This window comes from Microcaecilia unicolor, unplaced genomic scaffold (genome assembly GCF_901765095.1).
Source record: "Microcaecilia unicolor unplaced genomic scaffold, aMicUni1.1, whole genome shotgun sequence".
Lineage (NCBI taxonomy): Eukaryota > Metazoa > Chordata > Amphibia > Gymnophiona > Siphonopidae > Microcaecilia > Microcaecilia unicolor.
This window is the reverse complement of record NW_021962904.1, coordinates 27,415-36,902: the sequence shown is the minus strand read 5'-3', so window position 1 is coordinate 36,902 and position 9,488 is coordinate 27,415.

The window sequence follows — 9,488 nt, the reverse complement described above, 5'->3', positions numbered from 1 at the left end:
ATACCCAGGACTATACTTTTTTTTCCTCCCCACATGCTACCTATTTTCATCTTCATTACATCTTTGTAGACAAGATGTTGCTGGACATGGATTGTTCTCCAGCTATAGGGCATATTACTATCTCTGTTCATGCCCTTGTGTGAGTGACTATCCCTTCATTATCTGAAGAAGTTTCTGATAGACGTTGGACATTGAACAATTTGCTATTACAGGATGGGGTTGCTGTGAGTGTTTTCGTAAGGTCCTTCAGGACTACTTTGATCTTAATCTGGACTCTGGGCCCTGATTGGGCATGGTCTGGGACACCTTTAAGGTTGTGGCTAGGAGTTTTTTCCTTCAAAGAGCTAGTGCTTGCACTAGGCAGCAGAAAGCCCGTTTGGCCCAATGTCTGTCCCAGCTGGGGCTGTTGCAGTAGCGTCATAAGTCTTCACTGCTGCAGACCTCCGTGAGCTCCAGTCAGTTAGACTAGAGATGGCTGCTATTTATGATGAACAATTGCAATTCTTAAATGCTAGAATGAAACAAATTCATTATGAATTTAGTAATAAAACTGGCAGATTATTGGCTATGAAGTTGAGGCGGGCGAGGGCTCATAGGCAGATATTGCATGTGAAAGATGCTTATGGACAATTTTTGACTAAATTGTCCCAGATCTGGGAGCGATTTCAGCATTTCTATGAGCCTTATACACCGTGGATCCTCATATTAGTTTTCCTGCAATAGATGACTATTTACACACAAAGCAGCTTCCTTCTTTATCCCCTGCATAGGTGGAAGCCTTGGAGGCTCCTATTACGGCCTCGGAGGTTTTGTCTGTGATTAAGAATCTCCCCACTGGCAAGTCCCCCGGGCTGGATGGTTTTACCAATGAGTTTTATATGGCTTTTGTGGGAGATCTTGCTCCTTATTTGGCTTTGATCTTGAAGGGACCTGTTTACCTCCATCCATGATGGAGACGTGAGTGGCTGTCATTCTGAAACCTGACAAGGACAAGACTGATTGTGCCTCTTATTGCCCCATTTCCATTTTAAATTTCGATGTTAAGATTCTGGCTAAGATATTGGCTAACCACTTGACTGTGGTCCTACCTGAAATGGTGCATTCAGACCAGGTTGGTTTCGTGGCTACTCTCCAAGCCATGGACAACATGAGGCACACAGCTGATCTTCTTTATTTGTCTTGGAGGGAGGGGATACTTTTGTGCCTTCTTGAGAAGGCCTTTGATAGGGTACATTGGGCCTTTTCTTGTCTAAATTGGATGCAGGCCTTTTATTTATTTATTTATTTATTTCTGACATTTATATCCCACATTATCCCAAACAAGCTTGAGTTCAATGTGACTTACAATAAGTAGTATAGGATACATAACAGAGACTAATGCATAAGAAAGTAGTTTTTTGTAAGAACCTAAATATATAATACAATATCATAGACTTACTGGGATAGCTATGGATATTCAACATTCGGAACATCTATTATTATGAATGATAAATAGTACATGAAACAGTGAGAAGGTTAATGGGTAAATAAAGTTATAACCAATTCAGGTAAGAATTAATTGTTTGAGATATGGTTGTTCTTTGTAAGCGTTTGCTTGATGAGGAATGATTTAAGGATTTGGGGAAATTTGGCATATTCCTGTATACTTCTTACTATTTAGTTCCTAGGCATGTGAAGTCTGCAGAGCGGACTGTTTTGTAGATCACTTTTCTGCAATTTGGGAGATGTAGTCTGAGGTGGTCTCTCTACTCATAGTTAGCATTTCTTTCAGGTAAGCTTATTAATGGTACCATATAGTCTCGAGCTGTGCCATTTAAGATTTGAAAGATAAAGGCACATAATTTGAAGATAATTCTCGCTTTGATGAGAAGCCAGTGTAGCTTGATTAATAAAGGGAAGGCACTTTCAAAACAAGAGATTTTGTGTGTGAACCTGGTTGCAGTGTTTTGAGCCGTTTGGAGTTTTTTCAATAGGTACTCCTTACAGCCGGCATATATGGCATTACAATAGTTGAATTGGGATAATGTTAATGATTGTACCAATAATCTGAATGTTTCTGATGAGAAATATGGTCTGATCCTTTTCAGTTTCCAAAGAGACCAGAAAGATTTTGTGATTACTGAGGAAATTTGAGAATCAAATGTTAAATGTTTCTCTATAATTACTCCTAGAATTTTCCGATTATTGGCAATGGGAAATGGAGTGTTGTCTATTGTGAAACTTTTGTAGTCATTTTGGTCAAATAGATTGGTGATGACCATGAATTTAGTTTTTTTCTTTATTAGTTTTAGTTTGGATTCTGAGGCGCAGGTTTCCATCAAATTTAAGCCAAGTTTTGCCTTATGTAAGATAGCTATGAAGGTTACATATATGGTAACATCGTCAGCATATATGAATGTTTTGAATCCTGTTTCGAGTCTGTTACATGGAGGGGCATAATCGAAAAGGATGCCCAAGTTTTGCTGAGGACGTCATCGCAAAACATCCCGGTGGAGGGGCGGGGAAACCTGTATTATTGAAAATATCTTGATGATTGAGTTTTGAGTACTCTTTCTCTGATTTTTAACTACTTTTTGTTCAAAAAAAAAAAAAAAGTAGCCAATTGCTCTGCTGTTGGTGGGGACTCAGTGGTTGTGGTTATTTCTTTTGAGGATAGTAATCTGTTTATCAGATTCAAACGTTTACTAGTATTAAGGAAGTTGCCACCGTTTATTTTGTTAAAGTGTTGAGGTTTTGCAATTTTGATCTCATTTTATCAGTCTCCACAGGCCTGTGTTCGTATTAATTGGGATAATTTGGCCTTGTTCTCCCTTACTCGTGGCACTCCTCAGGAGTGTCCCCTCTCCCTGCTACTCTTTGCTTTTGTCATGGAACCGTTTGCGGCGGCTATTCGAGAGAATCTGGATATAGTTGGATTGGTGCAGGGTGATTCAGAATTTAAAATTCTGCTCTTTGCTGATGACGTTCTTTTATATCTCCATCACCCTTTGATATCGCTGCCTAATTTAGTTAAAGAAATTGGGGCTTTTTCAGCAGTTTTGGGTTATAAACTAAATGGTACTGGCCATTGGTCTTTCTTCCACTCTCCTAGAGACTATGTGGACTTCCTTTCCATTTAAATGGATAACGAAGGCTATACATTATCTTAGTGTTCAGCTATCCCGGGATGTGAGGGTTTCTTTCAGGCCAACTATACTGCACTCATCCACGAGGTGGATCAGTGGTCGTCATTGTAGCTCTCTTGGTTTGGTCGGATTGTGACTATTAAGATGAACATTCTCCATTGTTTGTTGTATCTCTTTCAAGTCTTGCCCTTGCATCTTTTGAGATCGTTTTTGTCTGGTCTTCAAGATCGTCTGATTCGCTTTGTCTGGTACAATAAATGTCCACAGCTTCTTCGGGTTTTTATCTATAAAGGCAAATGTTTGGGTGGTCTGGCAGTTGCTAATTTGATTTGGTACTACCGTGTAGCACGTTAGAGCTGCGATTGAATGGCTTCATGCGTCTCTTTCTAAACGGTGGATTTACCTTGAACAGCAAATGATTGGGCCGTGTTTATTAAAATATCTTATTTGGCAGCCTTGTCAATACCTCTTTTTGCCGGATGACTTGTGTCCCTCCATTTTTACCACTTTTTATTACTGGGATTCTCTTTTTGCTTCCCCACGGGACTTGTTATCCCATCATACACCTATAGTAGGTAACACTCTGTTTCCTCCCCCCACCACTGGGTGTGGGTGGGGGTGTTTTTTCTCAATGGGCACGCTGGGTTCAGCTTTTTGACTGGGGGCGGTGTTGGACTACTTCTCTCTCCCTCCTCCAGATTTCAACCCCTTCTTCCACCTCAATCTCACTGTTTTTCCTCCTTTGAAGTCCACTCTATCCGCCTTTTCTCTCCTCTGCCTCTTCGAATAGCGGTCATTTATCGTCCCCCTGATAAGTCCCTTTCATCCTTTCTCAGTGACTTTGATGCCTGGCTTGCCTTCTTCCATGATCCTTCCTCCCCCTCTCTCATCCTTGGTGACTTTAATATTCCTGCTAATGATCCTTCCAACTCTTATATTTCCAAGTTACTCGCTTTAACGTCGTCCTTTAATCTCCAACTATGCTCCACCTCCCCCACTCATCAAAATGGTCACTGTCTTGATCTCATCTTCTCCTCCAACTGTTCACCCTCTAGTTTCCTTGCCTCCGATCTTCCCCTCTCTGATCACCATCTTATAACTTTCACACTTAAATCTCCTCCCTCCCAGTCCCGTCCTATCCTATCTAATTTATCTAGGAATCTTCACGACATTGACCCTTCATCTCTATCCTCCCATGTTTCAAACCTCCTCTCTACTGTGGCACCATCCACGTCTGTCAACGAGGCTGTTTCTTCTTACAACAATACTCTATCCTCTGCCTTAGACACTCTTGCACCTTTGATGACCCGCCCTGTAAGGCGTACAAAACCCCAACCTTGGCTGACTTCTAATATCCGCTACCTACGTTCCTGTACCCGCTCCGCCGAACGCCTCTGGCGGAAATCTCGGGCCCTTGCTGATTTCTTACACTTTAAGTTCATGCTGACCTCCTTCCAATCTGCTCTTTTACGTGCCAAACAGGATTATTATATCCAACTGACCAACTCTCTTGGCTCTAATCCTCGACTTCTCTTCACCACATTGAACTCTCTCCTCAAGGTGCCCCCTCCCCCAACTCCACCTTCATTATCTCCTCAGACCCTTGCTGAATTCTTTCACAACAAGGTTCAAAAGATAAACCTTGCTTTCTCTACCTCACCAGCTCTCCCTCCACTAGTCCGTTCCCCTCTCTCTCCTTCCCCTCATTCCCTTTCCTCCTTTCCTGAAGTTACTATTGAGGAAACTACACTTCTCCTTTCTTCCTCAAAATGTACCACCTGTTCCTCTGATCCCATTCCCACCCACCTTCTTAATGCCATCTCTCCTACTCTTATTCCTTTTATCTGTCACATTCTCAACCTCTCACTTTCCACTGAGACTGTCCCTGCTGCCTTTAAACATGCTGTGGTCACACCTCTCCTTAAGAAGCCTTCACTTGACCCTACTTGTCCCTCTAATTACCGACCCATCTCCCTCCTTCCTTTTCTCTCCAAATTACTTGAGCGTGCTGTTCACCGCCGCTGCCTTGATTTTCTCTCCTCACATGCTATTCTTGACCCATTACAATCTGGTTTTCGCCCTCTCCACTCAACCGAAACAGCGCTTACTAAAGTCTCCAATGACCTATTACTGGCTAAATCCAGAGGTCAATATTCCATCCTCATTCTTCTTGATCTTTCCGCTGCTTTTGACACTGTCGATCACAGCATACTTCTCGATACCCTGTCCTCACTTGGATTCCAGGGCTCTGTCCTTTCCTGGTTCTCTTCCTACCTCTCCCTCCGCACCTTTAGTGTTCACTCTGGTGGATCCTCTTCTACTTCTATCCCTCTGCCTGTCGGCATACCTCAGGGTTCTGTTCTTGGTCCCCTCCTCTTTTCTATCTACACTTCTTCCCTTGGTTCATTAATCTCATCCCATGGCTTTTCCTACCACCTCTATGCTGATGACTCCCAAATCTACCTTTCTACCCCTGATATCTCACCTTGCATCCAAACCAAAGTTTCAGCGTGCTTGTCTGACATTGCTGCCTGGATGTCTCAACGCCACCTGAAATTAAATATGACCAAAACCGAGCTTCTCATTTTCCCCCCCAAACCCACCTCCCCGCTCCCCCCGTTTTCTATTTCTGTTGATGGCTCTCTCATTCTCCCTGTCTCCTCAGCTCGAAACCTTGGGGTCATCTTTGACTCTTCTCTCTCCTTCTCTGCTCATATCCAGCAGACCGCCAAGACCTGTCGTTTCTTTCTTTACAACATCCATAAAATCCGCCCCTTTCTTTCCGAGCACTCTACCAAAACCCTCATCCACACCCTTGTCACCTCTCGTTTAGACTACTGCAATCTGCTTCTTGCTGGCCTCCCACTTAGTCACCTCTCCCCTCTCCAGTCGGTTCAAAACTCTGCTGCCCATCTCATCTTCCGCCAGGGTCGCTTTACTCATACTACCCCTCTCCTCAAGACCCTTCACTGGCTCCCTATCCGTTTTCGCATCCTGTTCAAACTTCTTCTACTAACCTATAAATGTACTCACTCTGCTGCTCCCCAGTATCTCTCCACACTCGTCCTTCCTTACACCCCTTCCCGTGCACTCCGCTCCATGGATAAATCCTTCTTATCTGTTCCCTTCTCCACTACTGCCAACTCCAGACTTCGCGCCTTCTGTCTCGCTGCACCCTACGCCTGGAATAAACTTCCTGAGCCCCTACATCTTGCCCCATCCTTGGCCACCTTTAAATCTAGACTGAAAACCCACCTCTTTAACATTGCTTTTGACTCGTAACCACTCGCCTCCACCTACCCTCCTCTCTTCCTTCCCGTTCACATTAATTGATTTGATTTGCTTACTTTATTTATTTTTTGTCTATTAGATTGTAAGCTCTTTGAGCAGGGACTGTCTTTCTTCTATGTTTGTACAGCGCTGCGTATGCCTTGTAGCGCTATAGAAATGCTAAATAGTAGTAGTAGTAGTAGTAGTAATAACAAATGTCTTATCTTTGCAGATTTGTTGGTCACCTATCAGCTCTCGCCCTCTGACCAATATGCTTATTTGCAGTTGAAACACTTTTTGACTGCACCTTCTCTTCGGTGCTGTATAGTGAGAGAGAAATTTCCTATTTGGAGGACTTGTGTGAAAATTCTAAGAGTACTAAAGGTCTTATTACATGTCTTTATTCTTATCTGTGTAAACAGGTTTCTTCATATACTCTCCATAGGCTTAATTGGGAGCGAGAATTGGGGGTTGATATATCTGAAGATGATTGGTTTGTTATGGAAAAGGCCTTATTGATGTCCTCCACTGTAGTGTCAATTAAAGAAAATGCTATAAAGTTTTTTTATTGCTGGTATCTTACTCTAGTCAGACTGCACCACATGTTTCCAGGTGCTTCACCTTCTTGTTGGCGGATCTGTCTTGAGAGGGGCACACCTTTGGTGGTCCTGTCCTAAGGCTCAGGCATATTGGAGAGCAGTTCAGGCCCAACTGCAGGGTTGGCTTGGTTGCAGTATTCTTATTTGGCAAAAAAAAAATCCTCAGGCCTTCTTCAAAGCCAGTCTTTACTGGTGAGATATGCTTGTCAGGCTGCTCGCTTAAAATTGGCCAAGAACTGGAGACATGTGGGTTCCCTCCACTATTGCAGTGGATTAAGAAATTGTGGTACGTATGTGATATGGAGCACTTGACCACGATTAAGCAGCATACACAATCGGAGTGGGAGGATATTTGGGCACCATTTGTACGAGCTTGTTCTGCATCAAAAGTTATTATTATTATTATTTATTGCACTTGTATCCCACATTTTCCCACCTATTTGCGGGCTCAATGTGGCTTACAGATATCTGTTATGGCATCGCCGTAACAGAGAAGAAATACAATTGGTGTTATAAAGGATAAAAGAAGATAAGAGGATCAGGTTATGCAGCTATACAGTGAGACATTCTGGATAAAGACGTTTAGGGGTTGTGTTTTAGTCATTATTGGTTCTCTTGGTAAGCTTTATTAAAGAGATGGGTTTTCAAAGCTTTGCGGAAGTTCGTTAAATCGTTGATCGTTTTCAAGTGAGTTGGTAATGCATTCCACATTTTCGTACTCATGTAGGAGAAGCTGGACACATGTTAGTTTGTATTTGACTCCTTTACAGCTGGGGAAGTGTAGGTTACGAAATGTCCCGTTTGTGGCCATGCCACCCTTCAGACTTACCCTGTTTCTGGGAGTCAGTGTCTGTGCTGGCTTCTGCTTGTCTCTGTGTCTGTGTCTGTCTTAGGTTCTCTCTGGCTCTGTGTGCTGATTGCCCTACTGAACCTCACCTGTGTGGGCTATGCCTCTTCCAAGATGGCTGCCGCCTCTTCGTCTCTGCCAGTATCCAAGATGGCTCCCGCTGTTACTTTCTATGGGAAGCCTGCTCTGAGTGTCAAGCCTCTGTTTGGTTGCAAGGTGATTGCTGCACCTGTGGCTCTGGTGTTGATGGGCTTTATTAGTCACCTGAAGACTACAGTCCTGGCCTTTGTATCTCATCTAATGACATCTCATCTAAAGGTCCTGGTGTATAGAGTGCTCTGTACCCGGTGTCAGTGTTTGCTCTGTGTGAGTTTCTATGTTTGTTTGACTAGCTAGCTTAGGCACCGTGTAGCTTATAGCCTGTGTATAGCTTTGCTAGTGTTTTATGTTTGTTTGACTAGCTAGCTTAGGCACCGTGTAGCTTATAGCCTGTGTATAGCTTTGCTAGTGTTTTATGTTTGTTCAGACTAGTTAGCTTAGGCACCGTGTGGCTTGTTGCCTGTGCATAGCTTTACTAGTTCTATGTGTTTGTTTCCAAGGTATGACTAGTTAGCTTAGGCACCGTCTGGCTTGTTGCCTGTGCCTAGCTCTTCTAGTTCTCTGTGTTTGTTTCCAAGGTATGACTAGTTAGCTAAGGCACCGTCTGGCTTGTTGCCTGTGCATAGCTCTACTAGTTCTCTATGTTTGTTTCCAAGGTAGGACTAGTTAGCTTAGGCACCGTCTGGCTGGTTGCCTGTGCCTAGCTCCACTAGTTCTCTATGTTTGTTTCCAAGGTATGACTAGTTAGCTTAGGCACCGTCTGGCTGGTTGCCTGTGCCTAGCTCCACTAGTTCTCTATGTTTGTTTCCAAGGTATGACTAGTTAGCTTAGGCACCGTCTGGCTTGTTGCCTGTGCATAGCTCTGCTAGTTCACTATGTTTGTTCCTCGTGTCAGCTAGCCGTCCTGCTAAGCTATTTCCAAGACTATGTTTGTTCCTCGTGTCAGCTAGCCGTCCTGCTAGCTATTTCCTAGTCTGTGTTTGTTCCTAGTGTTAGACTAGCCGCCCTTGCTAGTCGCTATCCCAAGACTGTGTTTGTTCTTAGTGTAGACTAGCCAGCTTAGGCCCCTCTGGCTTGTAGCCTGTGTTAAGCCTTGCTAGTCTCCTGTGTTTGGGTCCAGGGCATGACTTGTTAGCTTGGGCACAGCTTACTTGTTAGCTGGTGTATAGCCTTCCAAGTCTCTTGAGTTTGCTCTGTGTATGTTCCTGTGTATGACTGGGTTGCCCGGGTACAGCGTCTCTATGAGCCTGGGTCCAGCTTACTTGTCATTGTGTTGATTCCTGCTGACTGCCAGAACCCGGATAGTTCCTGATTGTCTGCCTTGCCTTCGCCTAGGTGCCAGGGGGCACTCCTGGATCTTCATTCCTGCTGTTCCTGTAAGTCCTACCGGCTGCAAGAACCTGAGGGCTCAACCCGAGGGGGAAGGCAGTCAAGTGTAGGTGAAGCCTAGGTCCAGGGTGTTCCAGTTCCGTGGGTTCCGCTCCAGTGTGTTCCAGTCCAGCGGGTTTCACTCCTGTATGTTCCAGTCCAGTGGGGCCACTCCAGTGT